This window comes from Bubalus bubalis, chromosome 18 (genome assembly GCF_019923935.1).
Source record: "Bubalus bubalis isolate 160015118507 breed Murrah chromosome 18, NDDB_SH_1, whole genome shotgun sequence".
Taxonomy (NCBI): Eukaryota; Metazoa; Chordata; class Mammalia; order Artiodactyla; family Bovidae; genus Bubalus; species Bubalus bubalis.
The window spans coordinates 40,828,652-40,852,568 of record NC_059174.1 but is presented as its reverse complement, the minus strand read 5'-3'; the positions used below and the strand labels follow the sequence as shown (position 1 = coordinate 40,852,568).

The following is a 23,917-nucleotide window of genomic DNA, read 5'->3' as shown; positions in this document are numbered from 1 at the left end:
TCTGTCCCACAGGTTTTCACATACATGTCTGTATGTTTATACTTATATTTGAGCTTTATGGCTGTTATATCAAAAATATCCACCCCATAGCTCAGATGAATAATTTAAAATAGAATCAACTTGGATGGTTTGACTTTAAAACAAATTTCAAATGTGTATAAAGTACTCAGATCTCCTAATTCTCTAAAATTCCTATAATTATTATATGGTTTTTTTTTTAGGATTCACACACACACACACACACCCTTCTGAATGGTTTGTTGAAAGGTTCCCATGAGACTGAGGTGGAAGAAACGCTTTGAAGAAATGAGACGTGCATCCTGAGGGAAGGTGATTGTGAGGAGCCGAGATGGGCCCAGAAGAAAGCATTGTGTACCCCGAGAATAGGATGTAAGTGAAAGGTTGATCCTTTGGTGATGGGAACATTTACTCCCAAACAGAAAGCTGTTGGTATGCAAAGCACTTTTGCAAACTTGATTCATTTCCCAGTCTAGCTAAATCTGGATGAAGAGTTTCCAATTTCTCTATACCATTTGTCCATGAGAAGCCCCTGGTATTGGCACAAACTCAGTGATCTGTTACCTTTGGGTCAGAGAACATACCCCATACTTTCAGAACAAACCCCACAGCTGAGAGCTCCACTGAAATTCCCACTGTGCTTTTCCAATACATGTGACAGAACCAAGGACCCACCTGAAGGCAGAGGCAGTGAGAGGGCCACGGAAATCCGAGGGGAGCTTTCTTACTTTCCTGCTAAGGTGGATGTGGGGCTCCAAGAAAATCAGATCTCCAGATGGAGGTAGGTCAACACATCCCCTGGGGAGAAGCCCTCAGGGTGACACGCTGCAAACTTCCATCTGGCACAGTTTAATGAGAAGAAAGACCAGCCATGCTGCCTGCACCACCGGAGATGGAGGTAGCCATTCACCTGGGTCTGTAGGTAGAGATGAAGATGCTACTACTGTCCATCAATCTCTAAGCAGCAGCAAAGGCTTTAAGACAGAGTTGAGTCTAACAGCCTTTCTTGGATTGAATTTAAAAGAATAAGGGCACCCAACCCAGCCAGTTCCCCATTTGAGGAGAATATGAACACACGCCTTTCTCAAGTTCAGCCCCACAGGGAAGCACTCTGCTTTAGGGCAGCCTTTGGCCCCTCTGAACACAGGCGATCCTTCCTGCAGAGGCCTGACCACAGAGAGCTCTCTTTTGCATTTTTGATTTCAGGTGTCCTCCTGCCCCACAGTGGCCAGTGTGAGTCTGACCAGGACCTTGCATTCAAAGCATAGCATCACCCCTCCGTGAGGCTGAGAGGCCACTAACACCCAAGATTTGGTTTCCCCTCTGTCTGACCTTGAGCGAGCATTTGATCTCCCAAGGCTTCAGTTTCTACATCTTGGAAATGGGGGAATAATATGAATACTGACACCCTAATCTTGTTGTGAGGATCAGAGGAGACAGCGTGTCAAATTTTAAATGACAAAGAGCTCTGCAAACGTCAGCTGTCTGTCATTGCTGTAATTGCTGATTTCTTTGTTATCATTCTGTTCCTTATCTAAGTAAGACTGGTCAAGAGAGGCTATGCTTTGTTCTTCATCAAAAGCACTCATTCAACAAGCCTTCCCTGTGCCAGTTTTGTACTAGCCTGCCTGTCCTGGGTGATCTTATCCCAGATAGTTGGGGAATAAAGCCTGAAATAGTCTCTCTCTGGGGCTCCTGCTTTTACCTGGGGGGTTTGGGATCTGCAAGACCTTCAGAGTCCGAAGGAAGTAGTTGTTAGCAAGGAAGTAGTTGTTAGTATATTTCCCTTGGTGAAGTTCAGCAGACGTGGGCTGGGCTGTGGTCACAAGTCCACGTGGGAAGAATATAGTGTCTGGAGGATCCTGTTCTGGTGCAGGGCTGGCAGTTTGAGGCCATGCAGTAGGGGAGATGGTCAAGGGGGTTGGGGGCTCAGAAAGCTCAGCCAGGAGGAATATGAGCCCCTGCATGCCCTTCCAGCCTCTTTGCCCTCAAAGCCCCCGAGCTGCTCCCTCTGACCACAGGACCCTCTCTGTTCTCCAGATGCTTTACATGCTTTATTCTCTTTCCTGCCGTAGGACCTCTGCCCAATCCTGTCTCATTCCCTGCATCTGAATGCTCCCTCCCCTGCTTCATGGAAATACTATAATCCCATCCTTAGCGCAGCTGCCTCAGGCTTCCCCTGATGACCCCAGACCCACTCAGGCTCATCAAAGCAAACTCTTCTCTTCCACAGTAGAGTGTCCAACAAGAGTAGATCAACAAACAGTTATGTTGTCTGCCCCAAAAGACAGTCAGCTCCAGGACTCAGGAACTGTGGGGTTTTGCTTTTTCTCTGGTTTTTTTGTGTGTGTTTGTTTTCTGATTATTGATATTTCTTACCGCCTAGTAGAGACTTTGGGATGTTACAGATTTCCATCAGGTATTTTTCAAGCAAAAGGACAGGTGAATGGATGGATGGATGGATGGATGAAGGGAAGAGGGAGGCAGCCAAGAGAAAAGAAGAGGAGCGGAATGCTATCCCAGGCAGAGAGACTCGCCTGACCTCAGTACAGAAGCAGGAAGGCTGTGTGAGAGCACGGGCCTGCAAGCTGGTGCTTCCAGTGTGGTGAAGGTGGAGCTCGGTGGGAGCTGGGCAGGGGTGGGGCCCACAGGACCCTCTGGGGAGCTTGCACCTCACTCCAAGAGGGAAGGCCTGTTCAGCTCTGCAGCAAGGCTGCTGCCCCAAAGAGCCCCCATCCCTGTCTGAAGGCAGGACCTCGGGCCCTGATGCTGTGGCCAGATGTGAGCCCCCAACATCACCCTGCTTCCCTCCTCTCTATCTCTCCCTTTGAGCCCATCAACATTTCCCATCACTGCCATGCGAAAAGTAAGTACATCATACGTTAATTTGTATTGTCACAGTGCCGTAGAGCCGTGGTAAAGAGCACATTCATTTTTAATCCACTATGAATAATATATAAATATGTATACAGTGTGGAGGGTCAAGAGGAGTAAGGAGAAAGCAAGCCGTACATTGTTTATAACAAAAGTGGGGAAACGAGATATTTTTCTTACTCGCTACGATGGAAATATCTGCTTTTTCCCTGTACCTGAGGAGGAAAGGAAAATGCCTGCCCTTGGGGGACCATCCATTCATTACGGCTCTGCACTTGTGGGCAGCTGGGTTCAGGGAAGAGCCAGGGCTGCATCCACAAGGCTTCCAGACTTTCCATGCTGGTGGTTTCTGCTCAGGTGCATGATGGCAGAGAGGGGCGTGGGGGTGAGGTAAGTGACCAACCTCTGGTGCTTAGTGATGAGAAAACAGTCCGACACCCGTTCATCAGAGCACGTTTACAGGAATTGCCTCAATGGTCCTCATGACTATCAGTGGGAATATATGGTGGAGAAACATCTCTCCATTTTACGGGTAAGAAAACCAAGATTAAATAATTGTCCAAAGTCAGGTTGGCACAGCTAGCTGGTTCCTGATCAAGAATTCCACCTTCGGGTTTTCTCAAAACAGACGATCATGTCTCTACTCCTTCCTGTCACTCCCTACACACCACTTGTGGAAATTCTCTACAAAGGGGTGTCTGATCAGGACCCAAGGGTGCTCCAGGAGAGAGTCCACTCCTCTGTGGAGGAGTGTGTACTGTAACGTGCGATATTGCACATGTGTCACATGCCACACTCTTTATGGACACAAGCACTACTGTGGCCTCTGCCATCAAAGACTGGCATTGAGCACATGGCTGGCACCAAGTCACAGGGCTTGTAAGCTCTCTGTCAGAGCTCCCATCGCACAACTCCTGGACCCCAGACCACTTCCAGGAGCACACACTGAACACCTGCTGTGTGCATTAGCCTGAGAAGATTGCTGTCGAATGATGCTGTACTTTTAGCACTGAGAAGGTGAGAAGGGCATCTATTCCGCATGCCTGACACAGGCCTACCCAATACACGCTGAATGGTTGCTCACATGTCTAGAGGCTGACTTTAAGAGTTGCAACCCACTGGAGACCCAAGTGGGAGGAGGAAGGGGCCAATCATTCATGAGGGAAGGACATCCCAGCTTTGAGCAAGGCTCCAGTTTCCAGTTGAAAGATGGCTCAAAGGTGGGGGGCACTCACAGGAGAGAAGGAACATTCTTGAGGAAAGACACATATGCTGTTTGCCAGAGCCAGGGCTACACATGGTGACAGAGGCACAACTCTGGATGTTGGAACAAGGGCATCCTAGGGTGGAGAGGAGCAGTGCCCAGAATCACGGTTCATGTTCCATGGTCAACACAAGCAAAGGCATCCAGAAGAGGGTCATGTATGCAAGTGGTGGGGAGGGGGCTCTCTGGAACAGATAAACAGAGAAGGGGCAATCCCCCCATGTCCTCACACTGCTGAGCCATCCCTCACACCAGGAAAGCTTTTCAGATCAATCTCACTGGTGCCCTTCATTGTTCGTTGAAATAACTGGAAAAAGACAGTGGGTAAATAAAAAGGAACATTGCAGCCATGGCTTCTAGATCAGCCCTGACCACACCCACATATACTTTGGGTGAGTGTAGACCCTTAAGAAAGCCAGAAAGCATGAGAGAACCCAGGCTGACCAAGGAAGAATCTTGCGGGCCAGCAGCATCGGGCCCTGCCGCAGCCATGGCTGACCACCTGTGACACGCTCATCTTCCTTTCTCCAACATCCTCTCTGGCACACAGGATCATGGAGTACTTCTAAACTACCACCCGAAGGTCTCCCACAGTCATGTTCTATGGTGCTATCTTCTAGAAAGCTCCTGGTAATGACCTGGAGAGAAGTAGCCCTCAGAGGCAGCTCACACGCACAGGGCAATGAGGCTTGGGAAGTACCAACAAGACTCCTTAATAACAGCCCTGTCCCTATTGCACCCCACCCAGAGCCCTTTGGATTCCTTGAAACTAAGGACGCATGCACTAGTAGTAAAGAACCTGCCTGCCAAGGAGACGTAAGAGACACGGGTTTGATTCGTGAGTTGAGAAAATCCCCTGGAGGGGGGCATGGCAACCGACTCTAGTGTTCTTGCATGGAGAATCCCATGGACAGAGGAACCTGCTGGGCTTCAATCCACAGGGTTGCCAAAGTCGGACACGATCGAAGTGACTTAGTACACGCACAAAGACATTTGCAAACTGCATGCTAGTAGGAAGGAAAATGGCTCCACATATGCGGCAGATTTTACAAGTTGAAAACAGCCTCCCAGAGGAGGACTGTGCCCAGTGGACCTGGGAGAAATCCAGGCTGGGTGGTCCACTGGGCTGGCCTGTCGGTCAGGCCTCCAAGGTGGTACTTGTCTCCACTTGGCCCTCACCTGCTGCTCCCTCTGACTGTCTGCTGCTCTGTCTGACCCTGAAGCTGCCAGCTGGGGAAGTCCCTGCCCAGGACCCCGGCCATCCTTCAAGTTTCAACATGCTCTGCTGGGGCAAAGAAATGGGTAAAAATGTACAAGAACATGCACCGAGCTGATAGAAAGAGCCATTTCTCAGTAACACACATTCCATATATATATATTTTAATCTCCCTAATTCTAAATAGGCAAGAATGGTTCTAATCAGGTACCTAATTTATGTTTTCAGTTTTCAAAAAAATATTCATCCGTCTAATCAAAGATGCTAAAACACTTTGAAATATCCTTAGTATAAATAATTTTAGGTTTTAAATTTCCTGTGATTTGGGTTTTAATTTAAAACACTATCAAAAAATATTTTACAATTTTAAAAGTGAATTTTGATCCATGTGGTAATAGATTGGAGACATCAATGTGAACTTGTGTTTAGTTTAATATGTATAGTAGAGATGTGGGTACTTGCAGGGGTTAGTCTACACACAAATATTTCCTTTTTCTCAGTGGAGAGGGCCCAGAACCCATGACATCCCAGTGATAACAAGGACATTTAGCCCAGAACTTGACTTCTAATACTATTCTCAAGAAAGGGAGCCAGGGCTTCTTGGAGAAATGGCTAATTCTAGGGCTGGAGCAGGACATACACAAGGTGATCCTGAAGCACTTCATGCCAGAGAGTAAAGAATTGCTCCAAAGCCATAAGCTGGTGTGGGTATCAGAGCAGCACGCAGTCCAGTAAGAGAGCCCCCAGTGGCCAGAGCTGGAACAGCTTCAGCAACAAAGTAAATGAAAGTATAAAATAAGCACCCACAAGTCATACTGACATAAACAAATGATTGAATCAATACCTACATGGAGGACTTCCCTGGTGGTCCAGTGGTTAAGAATACACCTGCCAATGCAGGGGACACAGGTTAGAACCCTGGTCCACAAAGCTTCCACATGTCAAGGGGTAACTAAGCCCATGACCACTGAGTGCCGTGCTCTGGAGACCATAAGCTGCAGCTGCTGAAGTCTGTGCACTCTAGAACTTGTGTTCCAAAACAAGAGAAGCTAGTGCAATGAGAAGCCCATGCACCGCAACTGGAGAGCGTGTCCCCACTTGCCAGAACCAAAGAAAGCCCACGTGCAGCAATGAAGACCCAAAGTAACTAAATAAAACATAAAAGATATATATTGGTGGTGGTACTGTTTAGTCGCTAAATCATGTCTGACGTTTCTGCGACCCTAGGGCTTCCCTGGTGGCTCAGACAGTAGAGAATCTGCCTGCAATGCAGGAGACTCCGGTTCAATTCCTGGGTCAGGAAGATCCCCTGCAGGAGGGAATGGCTACCCACTCCAGTATTCATGCTTGGAGAATTCCATGGACAGAGGAGCCTGAGGGCTACAGCGCATGGGGGTCACAAAGAGTCGGATGCAGCTGAGCAACTTTCACTTTTCATGGACTGTAGCCTGCCAGGCTCCTCTGTCCATGGGATTTCCCAGACAAGAATACTGGAATGGGTAGCCATTTCCTTCTCCAGGAGATCTTCCTGACCCAGGAATTGAACCCAGGTCTCCTGCATTGGCAGGCGAATTCTTTACCACTGAGCCACCAGGGAAGCCCTATATATGTATAAATACCTACTTGGAGAACTACAGAGGCCTCACACATTCCAAACTACTTACTACACAGGTGCTCCCCCTGAAGGAGGTGGCTGAAACTCCCACTTCTTTGTGCTGGCTGCATGGTGACCTCCTGCACAGAACTGCAGTGTGGAAAGCACTTCAGAGGAACTGTACAGGCAGACATCTGACAATCATGAGCTCAGCCAGGTGACCAAGGTCAGACGGAGAGCACGTACCAATCATGACCTCAGCCAGGTGACCAAGGTCAGGCGGAGAGCACGCACTCGGATTTGATGGGATGAGAAGGCACTTCATTTCTGTGGCTTTCCTCCCCAAAACCCGCAATCCAAGTCCACCCATGAGAAATCTCAACTGAGGAACATTCTATACAGTATGTCTCAAATCTAGCCATGTCATCAAAACCCAGAAAATATGGAGAAGCTGTCAAAGCTAGGAGGGCCCTTAGGAGAGCTGACCCCTACATGAAATGTGGTCCTGGAATAGAGAGAGAACACTGGGTAAGAGTAAAATCTGGGCTTTCCTTAGTCATAGTGTATCAATAGTAAATCATTAATTGTCATCTACGTACCCTACAAATGTTAGATGTTAGTAGGAGGAGCAGCCCTACCAGGATTCAGTGTTCGTGGTACTCTGGTCCAGTATGAAGAACCTAGGTTCTTGAGCCAGACACTTGGATTCGAACCTTACCTGTCTCTACAGGTTACGTGCTCTTGGGCCGGCTATTCAAACTTTCCAAGTCTCGGCTTTTTCACCCATGTAAAATGGGTGTACTCCTAATAATAGTTCACTCATCGGGTTGTGGGGATTCGAGGAGAAAGGCCTTGTAAAATGCTTAGCACAATGTGTGGCCCGTAGGAAGAGTTCCATCAGCATTTGTTTGATATGGTTTTGCATATTAAAATACTCCTTCTGTTAAGTGCCTGTTATGTGAGAGTCTTGAATTGGAACTGTCATTCCATTGCCAGTGCCGGAGTCAGGTGTTAGGACTCCACTTGCCAGGGAAGGACACTGAGGCTCTGGAAGCCTCCATGTGTGTCTGGACGCACGAAGCCAGAGAGGCAGAAAACTCAGCTTTGCACCAGCTCCCTCTTAGACTGCAGACAGGGCTCAACCCACTGTCTTGCTTCCTCTCTGCAACTTCAGGTTCAAGTTCAGTTAGTATGAAAGCTGAGAAAATGAGACTGGATTCCAGGAGGTGTCTGCAGAAGAGAGCATCTGGCAGGGATGTCAAAGTCCCCCAGACCCTTCCAGCTCAGCCCTGTCGCCTCTTCTCCCCCCCGCCCCCAACCCAGGACCTCAGAACTCAACCTCAGGAGACCCTGCCCTTCCCTCCTGCTGACCTCACAGTGGCTCCTTCCTTAGCAACTTCATTCCCATGCTCTGGCCCACACCATGCAGATTTTGCCTTAAATTCTGTTTATTTGTTTGCCCCGGGCTGTCTATGCGCTCAGCGAGCCACCAGCCTGCCTGGGTGGTCAGGAGAGCCAGATTGCAGCGCAGGCCTGGCCGCCAGCACTCACAGGCAACTATTGATCCGAGATCTTAAATCATTCCCCAGATTTTATGAAAGCATTTATGTTTATCATTAAATAACCTTCAAAGGGTCGATGAACTTACTTTCCTTTTTTGGAGATTTTTAGATGCGTAATATAATAATGCTCTAACAATACCCAGTGTTTGTCTCTGGGTGAGCACACTTAATCCTGAAAGAAATGCCAGGAGAGGCCAAAGAGAGAGAACGCAAGGTGGGAGCCAGATAACAGACAGGCTGGCAGCTTCTCCATTGTCACACAGCAAACCTCATCCTCTGAAACTCTTCTCTCTCCCAACATTTCCAGGAAGGGGATACTTGGAAACCACACTAACGGGGGTGATTTTAGATGGAACTGAACTGACCACTTTCAGGTTAACAGCCTTAGGAAAAAAACGAGTGAATCAAAGTTGGATACGCTTTTAATAAATAGCAAGTAAAATTATTAAGGTGGTACTCAAGCGAGGACAAAAATAGAAGGGTTTCTAAAATATAAGGTGCCAATGCAGCATCTTCCATCCACACTTTTGATATCCACATCTTCCCCTCCTTAGGAATATTGGGCTAAATGCAGTTCTCTGAAGTTCCTGTGGCAATAAGGTGGATGCTAGGCATTTAGCAGAAGCTATCACAGCCGGCCCTGCTCCATCTGAACCCACCTCTGGCACCATCGGACTCACTGGGTTCAACAGACCACCCCAGAAACAGCAAGGAGAAAGCCCCAAGACCAAAAGGCAGTGGGCCTGCTCTGCACACCGCTCCAAATCCCCTCTGTACTTGCGTCCACCTCTGCTCTCCAGCCTTTGATGACTTCCTGTCTCTTACCACAGCGTCTTGCCTCCTCAGCCTGACTTTCCAACTTGCAACCCTGTTTTACCTAATATTTATTGCCATTGCCACCAGGAATTTGCCCAACCCAACCCCCAGATCTCTTTCCAATTAGATCCCACCAAAGCCTCAGTTCCTTCTTGAAGCCTTTCTCGGGACCCAGCTGTCACAGCCCCACAAGCACTTAGCAAAGGCCCACACAAGTAGGCATTTTAACTGAGTTCTGCTCACTAATGGCTTCCTGTGACTTGGGCGTGGTGGGTCTCTCCCTTCCCTTAGGGGGCTGGAGATGCCTGCCATGCACATCTCAGAATGGATTCCAGAAGCTGGGAGTTGTTCCCTTTGGGCGGCTTCTTAGGAAGGGCTCGGGCCTGCCTTGGATGGGTGCCCCTCTGCCCAGCTCCACGTTCTCGCCTTCACGAAGGCCTAAGGAACACCCTGGAGTGGGCAGCCCTGACCTTAAAGAGGCTGGTCCCAGCTTCTGGTCTTGCAAGGACATACTCCCAGCTTGCTTCCTTCCACCCAACTTGGCATCCTTCTTCAGAGGACCTCCCAAGAGGCGGCCCTGCAGAACCCTCCCTGCACACCCGGACCATGCCCTCTGCCTTGCCCTGCCTTCCACACCAGGAAAATCCAAGTGCTCTTGGCTCTGGAGTCCCCCAGGGTTCCCAGTCCCAGCCACCGCATTCCTCCCAACATCTGTGAAGGACGCACAAGAGCTCAATCATTTCCCGGTGCACCTTGGGTCACCTTGGGTCTCCGTCTCCCAGTCACGGTCCCATGAACAAGACTTCTTGCCCCACGCACCTCCCTAGCATCCTCAATCGTGCCACTTCCTGTGTGGTGCTGGGACAGTACCCGCTACCTCACCGGAGCCCCAGAGCCCAGGTGACCATGGGCCAGCTCCACGGAGTCCACCACTGCTCTGGATATACATGCTTTCGCTCTCCTCAGAAGTCACAAGCTGGAGGCACACATATTTTTCTTAAGTTTGTCTTTATTCTTAGCTTTCTATGTCCTTGGTTTCTCCAGTAAATTTTTTTTTTTTTTTTTTTTTTGCCTCATGCCATGTGGGATCTTAGTTCCCGAACCAGGGATCAAACCCACACCCCTGCATTGGAAGCATGAAATCTTAACCACTGGACGGCCAGGGAAGTCCCACAGTTTTATTATTCTGTCTCCAATGCTATTTTTAAAAAGATTTAAGGTATTGCCAATGTTTCAGAACAAAGAGATTTCATGTAAAAATACAGATTTCCAGTTTATCTTGAAAAGGTCTGGCAAGATCTTCCCAGAAGCAGCCACCTGCCTGCCACCGGGACCCCAGTTTTCAACCCCTGAGAACTGCCTGAGTCTAACAACCGGTGCTTCACCTCCTTTGGGTGGGGCGGGTCACTGGGCGAAGTCTTCCTGTGGTTTTTCACATGGCAGATAAATTGCATTCCTGTACACACCCAGTGAAATAAACAAGTGGGTGGTCTCTGCCGGTTTAATCATTTCCTGTTTTCCATTGTGTCCCTTAAGATGAACACATCAACCCTTAATTGTAGGTTCTGTTTTATTATACAATTTAAATATTGGGGGGAGGGGGCAATGTTGTAACTGGGCGTGTGCCAAGGATGTGGTATGCACAGTGCCACCCTGGAAAAGACACGGAGGGAGGGGGGCAAACTCACAAAGTCACCCAACATAGAACACTGTAAGTTTATAGACAGCAAATCCATTAAAAGCTGGTGTCCAGGCTTATCTGTGGCCAATTCACCACCCGCTCTCCCCATTCTCATCTTTTGTAATCACAGGACATGTCTGGGGGTGGGGAGGGCTCATATGGTTTGGGGGAGGGGGCCAGGTGAGCTCATGTGGGTTGCAGAAGATCTCACCAAAAACAGTGTAGCAGGACCAGTCATATTCCATCAAATTTCAGGGCTGTTGTATCGTATTAATGTGAGTTTATGTGAGAGACAGAATCGCACATTCCTCTTTTCACAAAAGAATCAGACACCCACTATCCATACACACAGTATATATCCATATAGATGGGCACACTGAATATATTTTAAATAGCTACATTTTATCATGCCCAATTCAACAAACTGGTACCGTGAACAATGGAAAATTGAACAAACTAAAAAGGGGAGATGGAAACAAACTTCTCAACGTTCAACGCTCTCCAGGTGCCACCAATGTTGTCACATGCCAAAAAATAAAATTAAATAAATAAAGCACAGGAGAGAGGTGGCTTTTCCTGTGAAGTCACAAAGGAAACGGTACTCTTTTCTTCCCTTTTTTTCCCCCTATAAAAGGCTCTCTCTCAAATCAAAGGTGTCAGACTTTGCTTTCTCTGGCTGGCATGATCCAGAATACGGCTGAGGAATGACAGATGTCGGCACCCAGCTGCAATGAAGCATGCTAAAGTTTCCGTCTAATCCACTTATTTCTCTGTAGTCACGTAAACCAAAACAAATGGGCAGGGCTTTACATTAGGCAGAAGCCCCACAGCAGCAGGACTCTGTTGCATAATGCAGTCGACACGCCATCTTGGTATCATTTTCCCTCCGCAGGGAAGGCACCTTGCGGTGAGAGCCGCTCGGAAGTGTGGCCCCCGAAGTGTCACTCGCGTCCCCTTCACCCCGGGAGGGACAGGGTTTCCTCGAGAGAGGGAAGTTTAGGGGGACAAGAGGGTGTCAGCTTGAAGGGAGGCCCTCCCGGGACCCAGGGCCAGGACCCACGTGCACGCACACTCGCACACCAACGCGCTCCCGGGTTTTTTGAGCTGCTAAACTAAGACGATCAGTTTAATCACCAGCACCATCGTTTTCAACTACTTGAATAAATCCAGAGGAATTATACCCGGAGCCCGTGTGTAATTAAAGTGAGGGTTGTTAGACTCTTCATTTAATAAAACACTTGAAAAGAAAAGCCCTTGTAGGTTTAGCAATGCCACGGGGAGCGGAGGGTAAGTGAGCTCGGCGCGCCAGGCGCCAGCCCTGCCTCCTTCCAGCCTGCGGTGCGACCACCTCCTGAACCGGCTCCCCTCTCTGTCTTGTAAGGAGCGGGGCCAGGATCAGGAGTCGTGGGGCTCTGTCACCGCCAGCAGTCCCAACAGCTGCGAAGCACTCTTTCAGCACAAGTCACAAGAAAAGATGTGACGGATTTCGCCCATGGCAGAATGGCGTTCCGTTTCTGGCCCTTCAGGCAAAAACAGTAAAGGCAAAGAGGAAAATTTGAGATTTCCCCCCTTCAACTTCCCACAACAACCTCAGCAAAACCACATGACTCGCCTTCTACAATCTCCCTGGTGTGTTCACTGCTACTTTGGCAGGAAATCAGAATTACTGTTATATAAATTCCATCTGATGCCAGAGCGACCATCTGTGAGTAAAACTGCTTCACCTACGTCTGCCTGCAAAGCCACTCTCCCAGAGACAAGGGAGAAGGGGAAAAAAATTTGATTAATTTGCAGAATGCTTGTGATTTGCTCATATATTATTATAACTGCTCATCAGCACATGACAAATTCCCAGCCCTCGGTGCAGGCTCCCGTTCGGTTTCAGCAGTTTCTTGCGTCGGCACCTGACAGACTGCAGGGCCTCTAATGACTTTCAGATGCTTACAAACAGTAATTCTATCTTCAGAATAAAAAAGAAAAATCCGTAGGAAGAAAAGAGGAGCGAGTTCGTCTATTTCATTTCCTTCCTGTAGATCAACATGATTTAACTCTTAAGGGCGGCCGCAGCTCCAAGATGGGGCCTCCCAGGCCCCAACACGGCCGCCTGCGGAGACAAAGACCCCCGTTGCCCCAGCTCCAGCTCCCGGGGAAGGTGGGGGCTCAGCCCCGCTGGGCGCGCCCCGGTGCCTGTCGCCTCAGCCGGGCTCTCCCTCTGCCTTCTCCCTGTGCGCAGTGGAGTCCCTTTCATTTGTCCACTTCTAATACCCTAATAACCTCTCGCATTCTCTGCAAACACATCTGCCTCATAACTGCACTTGGATTTCTGGTGTTCCCCCCTCCCCTTTGCTTTTAAAACTCTGATTATGCCTTCTGAAGCCCTGCCTCTGTGCTTGATTGCCTGTTTTAGATTAGAGATTTTAGCAAGGAGACAAAGACTTCAGAATGCACATCAGTCCCACATATGAGGACCCACAGAAGGAAAAGCGATAAAACGCGATACACCATCTGTCCACAAACAATAACCTGCGTGTTTGGAGGCTCACAAATTATTTAGCATACAACCTTCCCAAATTACGGGAGCCTTGAAACAGAGCAGAGTCTGGGAGTGCGACCCTCTTTGATGTCCTTTGGTATTTCCCACCCCACACCCCCCTACCTCCAAATTGATTGCTAACAGTTGAGGAATGTCTCGGTGACAAGAAGATTTTTATTGTCAAGATATGCCTTTTACATGTGGCCTGAGACACGGACAGGGGCCGGCTCATCCCAGCCACAGACCTTCTGGGACAATTGGACCAGATGCAGTCTGTCTCTTTCAGATGTGTCTGTAGGAGGCTGGGCCACCAGGGAGGAAGAAGTGGTCTCCACTCTTAACACAGAGGGATCCTGATCGTCTCTACCTGTTCCCCAAACCGGTCAGCTGGTTGGTTCACTGTGAGAAGATACTGTAGATTCTGTTCTGGAGGGATTTAGACTACATGCAAATGGATCTCCCTTCCCACCTGAGAGACATGTTCTTCCACCCTTCCTCAGTCAGACTGTTCTGAGCAGCCACACTGACCCCAGGCCATAAATTCCTCATAAGAATTAGCCACTATCTTTACTCACACTACAGAATTCCTTCTAAATTCACACTATAGAATTCCTTGACTAAACTGAAAGGGAAAGAAGGACCAAGCATCACTTAAAAAAAAAAAAGGAGTTTTTGTTTCTAGCAGGTGCATTTTAATCAGATACTCCTTGCCCTTGTTTTAAGCCTGGGATCACGGATGGCATCCATGGGCTTTGTCATCACTTTTAATAGTCCTCACACAGCCGGATGAGTAGGTCCTCTCATTTCACAGGTGCAGCAACCAAGATGTGAAAGCAATCAGCGGTGTGCCCAGGTGAAGCCGAATGGGCACCTAGCTTTTGAAACCAAGTGGTCCAACTCCAGAGCCCTCTTCTCTAAACCATCAAAGATCCTGGCTTAAGGATGAGACTGAAGAGAAAGCCATTTAGTGTCAATGATCCAACAGAATAGTTTATATGATCATTAGTAAACAACCAAACATTTACTTTACAAATTGAAGCCTTTCCTGAGTCTCAAAATAGATGCATCGTTAAGATTAGAGCTGAATGGGAACTAAATGTGGCTTCGTTACCAAATTCATCTTCAGTTTAATTATCCAGGTTCTTCTAGTCCCTTCCCCTGAACTTCCTCTCTGGAGTCCCCTGCCCGCTCCAGGGGCCCTGATCTCCCCCTCGATGGTAGGACTTGGTCCGCGTGCGGACTTTCTTCCCTGCTCGGAGGCTCCCTGAGGACAGTGGCCCAGCCTTGTTGGTATCTGTCTCCAGCCCATCTCGGACAAAACCCTGCACACAGTAGGTGGCCGGCAAGTAAGTACCTATTGTTGGCTTTCTGGAGATGCCTCAAGATGTCCAGCACCACAGAGCTCTGAATTGTAGCATGTTTCTCAGACTCCCCTAACCTGAAATCAATTAAGGCAGTGTTTACACACACAGCTTGGCTGAAATTAAGACGGGGGGGTGGGGGGGGGTGGTGTGCAAGGAAGGAAGCAGGGGAATCTCACTTGCATTCAAACAACCAGATGTTTATTTTATTTTTTAAAATACATGATGCCAAACAACAAGCCACAGTGGAATTTCCACTTTCTGGTCTTGAGCAGGAAATCCTCATTCTGTGGCTTGCAGCCCCAACTAACAGGCACGTGTGCCCATTTTCCTTTCCTGATTACGTCACTGCGTCATTCTCGCCTTCGCACGTGCATCACTCTTTGTGATTGGCTGAGAAACTCCACACCCACCACCCACGTTTTGCATGGGGAAGTCAGGGCTACAGGTGACCCCAACAGCTCCTGCTGGTCACTCCAAGCACAGCCCATCCACGCACCGTCCAGAGGCCCTGGCTGTCTTCCTTTTAGAGGAAATCTCCAAATTTCTATTTCTTGTCTGATGACCACCTTGTCCCAATAACCACAGCCAATTTGTAAGCCTACCCAAAGAACTGAGCTTCCAAACGCCCCCCACCCCCAAATGATTCAGAAAACCAGAAAAGGAAGGAAAAAATGAGGGTCTCCTAAAAGAAGCGGTTTCTGGTTGGGGGGTAAGTTGCCCCTTATGCTACCACCCCCCCCCCCACACACACACATATACACACATGCTTTCAGTGTCTCAGCACTAACCATGTGTCGGAGATGGTACAAGGATAATCATCTCGCTGAATCCTCAAAATGACGGGATGGTATCAAGCAGTCAGTTAAAGCCCAGACTTACTGCAAACACATGCAGAAGGGTAGAGGAACCAGCAGAGCCAGACGTGGGATACAGGCAGCCTGACCCCAGCACTCAGCTGCCTGGCCTTTGAGCGATGAGCTCCCCACAGCTGCAAGCCTCCATTTCTCCATCTGTCAGAGGGGCTCACCTGAGGGTGGCAAGGTCCACCTGGTGACACCCACCCAGAGTTTAGCACAGACGTTGCCGACTGCTATGACCATAAATGTCAGCTGCTGATCCTTGGCAGAGCCCAGGTCCCTGAAGTTTCTGTCTGCCTTCTCTCCAGCCCATGTCCCCCGGGATGACACATGTCCAGCAGAAGGTGGCTGGAGGTGGGGCAGCCAGGGCTGTGCAGTGCCTCGTGACCTGCTCTTAGCCCCAGCACGGGGAGTTCCCTGGGAATAGAGCCACCGCTGGCCCTAGAAACACCGTCACTCCACTCCCCCTCAGGCATGCACTTCTCTTAAATGAAATACTGCAGTCCATCAGGATGAAGTGGGGGTTTCAGAAGCTGCAGTAAGAAAATTAAAGAGACTAAGTCAGAGCATTTTATGCACGTGGGATAACTGCCTTTTGATATAGCTTTTTACTACACATTTGGTATTATGGATCCATAACAGATAAAAGTGTATCGTGGAATATATAAAAGTGCCAACAATTGTCAATATGCATTCACACGCCGTAGTAAGAATATTCTATAAAATACTCTCAAAATATGATGGATGTGCGTAACTGAGTGATGCGGCTAATGAAAACTTGGAGAAAGTACATCTTCAGCCCCGAGGAGGCTTATGAGACACAACAGCCCGAACTCAGCTGACATTTAAAGAAGTCCCTTGATACTCAGAACAAAGAGTCCTCAAGCATACACTTTCCCCATAGCAAGGACTCAAAACACACAGAAAAATGAAATAAAATCTGAAGTCTAGGCTCTGGTGACAGGAAGGAGCACTCCAGGTAGCTGAGAGAGAACCCACGGCAGACGCGGACCTTGGTTCTCTGGACACACGCAAGGTCCCCAAGCAGACAGGCATGGGGGGTGAGCGGGGGCTGAAGCGGCGTGGGCTCAGCCTGCCCATCTGTGATCTACACGTCTGTGGGCATCAACTCCTCAGGATGAATTTTATGCTCCAGCTTCGTTGTTTTGCTGCCTTCACTTTTCCTGGCAGCCATAAACACATTGTTATGCTCTCAAAAATAAATAAATAAATAAAGTAAAACATTACCAGCTTCCTATACACATAATAAAATCAATCTTATGCCTCTAGTACATTAAATGAAATAGCATGTCCCCAGAAAATACATAATAGTCAGTGTCTACAAGAATCATGCAAATAAAAGTAAAAATAAAAATCCAAAGGTCAGAATAAAGCACTAAGACTATCCTACAAAAATACAGATACATATTTGCATGCATTCTACATAGCCTATGTCCTGAAAGTGCCTCTATCAAAATGTATTCTAGAATTCCTAATCTATGGCGCCTTTTTCTGATAGTTTGTTTATGAAGTCAGTCTTCCTATTTCCCCGAGATATAGACATTACACACAGCGACAGTAAATAGACCTTTTTAATTGAGCTGATAGGTTGAAAGTGAATGTGTCCTTGAATTTACACTGAAAGATAGACACTGATTATAAGAAGGGATTTAGCCACCGACTTTCCTTTTGTATGACAAGGATTTTATCAACAGACATATTTAAGTAAATAGTGCCAAATAAGGTGAACTCTGCATTAAAGGACAGATTCAGCTGTGGGCTGCAACATGCCCCTGGCCGTCCTGCCCTTCTCGGGAAGAAGGGAGCCGGCCAGTGAGAGCTCAAATTCATCAAAGTTCAGATGTGACTGGCTTCTCGCAGGCCGAGTGTGGGAATGTGGCAATCTGCAATTTATTTAATTTTAATTCAATTTTGTTTCACATCCTGTTTTGCAAGTCAGCAAGATGGGCTAGGTTTGCCAAAAAGGGGGTGAAATAAGGAAGGGAAGGCAGTTCCCCGCGGGCATGTATTAGCAGCCCAGTGTTTGCCTGGCTGGCCTGGGAGCCTCTCCCGGCACTGGCTGCTCCGTGCACGCAGGGAGCCTGTCTTGCCCACAGTAGCACAGCCTCACTATCTCCCCACTGAAGGGCCTATTTGTCTGCTTTAAGTGAAATCACTCAATTCTCAAAAGTCAGTGGAGGACTTTAGAAGGGGGAGGGTTCGGATAGGCTACTCCAAATAAGTTCCATTAATCAAAAGACACAGTGTAATGTAACTAATATTTTACAATTAGGGGAGACAAGATGGAACTAAAAGCCATCTATCTCTCTTATACCACATGATCATCGATTCATAATCGGAGACTGAGAGTTGCACAAAGATGCATTTACTGGATGGGGGGAGCGGGGGGAGGGCCGGTCTGAGCCGAGATAATGAACACGATGAGAGAGCGCGACGCTGAAGGCTGAGGAGAGATGACAGAGGGGCTGAATGCTGACGGATGACATGAAGACGCGCAGGTACCTGACAGACCGCGAGCTTCGCTCCCTCCCCGGCATTATGATCCTCTATTATCCCCCGGCGAGGGAGTCAGAAGGGAGAGGGGTGGCCCGGCCCAGGTGAGGACCACTTTGTGGCTTTCCATTGTCGGTGCCCCTGGGCGCAAGGGGATGAAGGGGACGCTGGCTCCATCTGTTTTGTAATAAAATTCCTAAATCTTCAAAGCGAGTCATTTTTTTTCTTTCACTGCCACCTTCAGGAAAAATTAAAAAAAAAAGAGTTGGCCCTTTCCAAAAAAGGGGGGCAGTCCCTGGGAGTTGGGGCTGCTGGCTGCTGCAGAAGAGTTGGCTAGAGACACCTCCCCCTCCCAGCGACCCTCCCTGGGACTGGGAGGGGGACGAGAGGCTGCAGGAGCAGCAAGGCAGAGCCAGAGACTGGAGAGGAGGGGAGAGGAGGTCGGTGGGCTCCTGCACTGGCCCGGGGACAGGGTTCTGAGCCCCACCAGGGAGGAACTTCCTCCTCTGGCCTTCGCCCCAAGACTCAGGAGCCCGGCCCGGGGTCAGGATCCTGACCCACCAGCCTCTACCTGCCCCATTATTTGCTTGTAAAGATACAGATGGCCTCACGCAAATGCTCATGTAGCGTGTCTTCTGAACAAAGAAAAACAAATGATGTTCCGGGCGGCAGAGTAACTTGGGAACTCAGCAAGATGGCAGGACAGGACCGTGGGGGCAGGTGGCGGGTGGCAGGGCGCCTGCAGGGGACGGAGGTCAGGGCGGCCCTGGAGGGGCCCAGGCCCCACCCCCTGGGTGGCACTTGCGCGGGACCCATTCTTTAACGTCCGATACCATCAGGACCAATTATGTAATATGGACAAATCCCAGACTGAAGCCAGAGGCCCAGAGAAGCCGTGATTCGTTTTCACTATTTATTTTTTTAAACCTCACTTGGCTACCGCACATGTCCCCTGCCTTCCCCCTCTCCAGGCAGCCCTCCCTTTCCTTGCTCCCTCAGTGTGGCCTCCACTCTGCTGCAAGTGCCGCTTGCAAGGAGCCAAACCGGATGGGGATCCTAGAGTTTGATTTCCCCACAAATCAGCAGGGATTCTCGTGTATACGAGCCTGTGCGTACACACAAGCCACACACAAATAAAAACACTCCCCAGTCGTAAGAGCCCCCAGATGTCTGGGCGTCTCTGCCCAACTGGCATCTCCAGCAGCTCTGACAGAGTGACCAGGAGGACAGGTGATGACGCTTCTAAGAGGCCCGAGGCTCATTCCAAAGCCCCGGTCTTGCTGCCCTTGCATCCCCCGGGGGAGGCGGGGGAAGCCTGGGAAACAGATGCCTTGGGCCCTCGGGTTATCACGGGGGATGGCACTCGTACCCTTTTGGTACCCAACCCAGTTCTTTGTGAGAGTCTGGGAAAGCCCCCCCGAAGTTATCTAGTGGTGCCAACAGTAAGAGGGTTCTGGGAAGACAAGACAGGTGACCAGCCCAATCTGGTAGCCTTGAGAGGGCAAAGGTGTTTAAATAAAGTCAGTTTGTGTGGCCTGAGTAGCTGTGAGATACCCAGCACCACTGCCCCCATGCCCACTTAACCCCCTGGAAGCTTCAGCGAAACCATGAATGGCCTCACCAGGCTAAGCGTGAGTGTCCCAGCCACAGACAGAGCAACTGTGCCTGCCCTCCAAGGCTGGTTGAGGCCGCCTCGCTGGGCAGTGGGGTCAGCTCTCAGATGCGCATGGCTCTCCCCCACAAGCCATCAGCCTCTATGAAGTCATCCTGTGATGCGCAACAGCCCTCTCCCTTGCCTGAACTAAAGATTTCCTGGTTTACATGCAGACTCTTTAATGCGAAACGACTGAACCGAGCCCTGGCTGGATAAACTAAAGCATGAAAGCAAGCCAAAGCCAAGCCTTTAAAATGAAGTTCCAGGAATACAGTCCGTGCGTGTGGTTTTAACCTCTCCATCGCCAGGATTTCGCCCTTAAGCAGAAATGAGAACTGAGCATTTTCAGGTAGAATGAACGTAACTCCCGTTAATCCATGGAAATTAAATTTATTGTCTTTGGAAGCGGTCTCTGCATTGATACTTCCACACACATGTGGATCCCACTTGGTTTTGGTTGGACACATGGTGCTTTTATTTGTGGTTTGATCAAATGCAGGACAGGGAAGATATACAATGTTCCAAGAGGATTTCTAAAGTGAGATATTCCCTGGGGGAAAATAAACATGTAACATGCTATGAGCTTGTCTTAATGAATCAAAAAAAAAAAAAAAAAAAACCAGAAAGCAGTGTTAAAGGTATAAATTCTTAAGTTGAATGAGACATGAATAAAGGCCTGAATTCCATGCTTGAATTAACCCAGCTATGTCCATTAACAGGAAGCATTAGTGCAATGCATCCGAGGTACAGCTCCTCCTATTTCAGGAGTTTGGGGAGTTAGGGGACCAGCTTGGAGCAGGCAGTAATTAAGTAGATTGTTTCATCTTCCAAAGGTTCTAAAAATTCCAGTCTTTAGTGAGTATGGGTTGTGACCAAATGCTTCTTTGGTTCCTTCCTTAGAAAGTTCATATCTTTGCAAAAATATTTAGTGAGCAATTCCATTCGTCTTTTTACAGGGACATCCAGTTTTCAACTCTGAATGCTAAGCCCCGAGAACACGAAAGGAGATCAGAGAATATTGAGAGGAAAAAAGAGCAGAGACTCTGCTCAGCTTCCCCTCTACCCCCAGTCCCAGACTAGGTGGGCTGGCAGCCACTAAAAATTAAATAGCAGAGGTTTTCAAAATGAAAACAGAACATTTCCACAATTATAAAAACAGCTCTAACACTCTAATACTCCTTGAACTCCAAACAAATTATTTGGGAGGATATTAAGCCTGGAAGGTCTTTCAAATTTCTTATTAGAATGGAGATTACTTAGAGCTTGTGGCCAAATCACATACAATTTGACCCAATTCTTTTCCACCCTTTCACATCATTTGATATTAGGCAGAAACTATTGTTCCAATGCTGAAATTCATTATCCTCTCCTGCAGCCAAGGCCGGGCTGGTAAAATTCCCCGAGATCTGGCTTTCAGCATTTTATTGCATCCATAAAGATGGTCTTTTCCGCCACCTAGAGGACAAATGGAGGCATGGCATGTGAGTCACCCGGAGGAAAATTAAATACAGCTGAATAATTGAATGAGAGGGCAAGTTGAATCAGGGGTCACCATCTGTTTGACTAGAATTGTTGGCACATTTCAGCTAAGCCTCGCGCGCGTCGTAAACATGCTTACAGTTATCATAGCTCGCATTGCCCTAAAATAAAAGAAAATTGGTCCTAAAATAAGCCTGAACTAATTAAACATATACCATCTTGTCGTCATGGAGACCAGAGTGAAGGTCACCGGTTTCTCATGGCATTCAGGAGGGTGCTGGTGCCAAAAAGAGACAGGTGATTCTTTCAGCTCCTGGGGAGAGGGCATTGCAGCGGCTGGAGGTGCTGCCCGAAGGTGGCCAGAAGGAAAGCGGTGCCACCGCCCCGACCCCAACGCCACTCTTTCCCGGGGCTGCGGGGAGGCAGAGAGGGAGAGCAGGGAAGAAAGACACCATCTTTGCAGACCCCAGAAGCAGTGCCGGGAGGGACCCTAGGTGCCCCCTGCCAATGTTACTTAACGTTATGCCCAACTGGCGCGTTTGCCCCTGGGGGTGGGGGTGGGGAAGGCATCTTTCCAAAGAAATGGGTGTCATGTCTGAATCGTATCCCTCTGCCAGCTCATCTGAGAGCTGGTCGTTTCCCAAGAATCTAGATGGGGCTGGTTCGCTTGCCTGTGTGAATTATACGGTGCTTTGCGTGTGCGCACAACCAGCACGAATGTATATTTTGGGAGAGAAACCAATTCCGATTGTACATCTCGTGATTCCTCTGAGTAGATCACTCCTACCTCGAGGAAACACACACCAGCCCTAATGGCCTTGGCACACAGTGGGTTTACGCTGGGGGCAACTGGGGACAGGCTTGTGCAAATCCCAGCCTTGGGCTCAGGAGTCAGGGGTCCAGGATCAAGGTGATGCCAGTGGTTGGGGGATTTGGAGAGGTGGCTTTTCTGCCCTGGGGCCCTCAAGCCCCTCCCTGTGTCCCCTTCCCCGCCCGCCAGCCCACTGTGTTGAGAGTGTCCAGCATTTCTCCTTCCAATTCTCGCTGTCGATTATGCACGAATCACTTAGGAAAGACACAGTGGAGTGACCCCAACTTCAGGAAACCTCCTCGGGGACACAATTAGCGTCTGTTGTATCCCACGTTGGCTGGGCTGACACCATCGTGGCCTCCGGAGGTGCTGTTCTCTCTCACACGGTGGAGATGCTACGGGGGCCGGGTAGGGGGCGGTGGTACCCAGAGACCAGAGCGTGGAAATGGACAGGAGGGCTCAAGCCACTCTGCTCCTAAGTAATTAGGACCCATCAAATGAGGCTGGTTTGCACCAGTCTCCCGCCTCATAAACCAGCCTGCAGTCTGGCTTCCCGGAGTCCACATTAGGACAATGGGCAAGAAAGATAAAAGAAAACTCTCAACACCGACTACCTCCTGGGCCGGTGTGGCACTACCCTAAGAGCTGGAGGAAGGGCCTCGGGTCCTGAGGTGCTTCCAGGCCAACATCCCAGCATCGTCCCATCTCCATCATTCAGCAAAAGCAGGTCGGGAACACTGAGGAAGGATTCGTTCCTTGAGTTCTCCCTGTCACTGCATTTTCTGCTGGGGACCCCCAGCCTCACCAGCTCAGATACCCCCTCCACCAGGAAGCCCTCTGTGGTGCTCCACAGCCCACTGTGCTCCTCTCCCTCCACCCTGAGCGCTCCAGCTGCATCCCAGTTGCCTCTGTCTCACACTTTTCATCCTCAGCTCTGCCTGAAGCCTGGTAAATCAAGACCCCTCCAGAGGTTACTTACTTTGCCAGGTGCCAACTGAACAGTGATCCACTCCATGGGTCTCACTCTCGAAAGCAGATTTTCTGAATATACAGAGGATCTCAGACCAAGCAGAGTTCCCCCTGGAGTGCAGCCAAGCAGGCTCGGCTATTGCAGGGCTTGGGAAGACGTCTGGGTACAAGGGTGGGAAGAGGGGATGTTCTTGGGGTGGGTGAAGGGCACACCTGGCAGGCGTTCTGTAACAGCTGTAAATGACGATTGGAGGTTGGACAGGCCAGTGGAGGGCAGACTGCCCGTCGGTCCCTGCCTCTCCCTTCCTTGTTCCTGTTGTGACAGCCAGGTGCCAAGAGGGTCCCCCTGTTCAGACCTGCCAGAGTTTTCTCTGTTCAGCCTGACTCCTCTTCAGCGGTGCCACCCACCCCAGCCCTGTCCTATATCCCTGCCCCTCCCTGCCTCCTGGGGGGGCCTGAGCCTTGGCCAGAATGCACAGTAGAGACAGGGACCTTGGGTAAACTGAGCCCTGGTTACCAAGTGACAAGGAACCCCGTCACCTGTGCACCAACCTCCTGATGTAGGTTGGGGGAAGAGGGGCTGAGTAGAGACCCCAGCCCTGAAGGGCAGTAGCTGCCCAGCTTAGGCTGCCCACTGCCTTGCAGCAAAACACACTGAGGGTTGCAATGCCTCTAAATTTTCCAGAGGAGCCAGAAATGCAGATTTTTATG

General features: G+C 49.3%; 1 protein-coding gene and 1 long non-coding RNA gene across 11 annotated transcripts in view; both read right to left on the bottom strand.

Annotated features, from left to right (window-relative positions):
• The window catches only part of ZNF536 (zinc finger protein 536), a 449,091-nt gene that overhangs the window by 5,665 nt on the left and 419,509 nt on the right, over positions 1–23,917 (bottom strand). The gene's annotated exons all lie outside the window — the stretch shown is intronic.
• On the bottom strand, positions 12,582–16,921 carry LOC123330445. The gene is made up of 3 exons (XR_006546408.2): positions 15,711–16,921; positions 14,913–14,996; positions 12,582–14,506 (listed from the first exon to the last, which is right to left on the bottom strand). It is a non-coding gene; the product is annotated as an uncharacterized LOC123330445 (long non-coding RNA).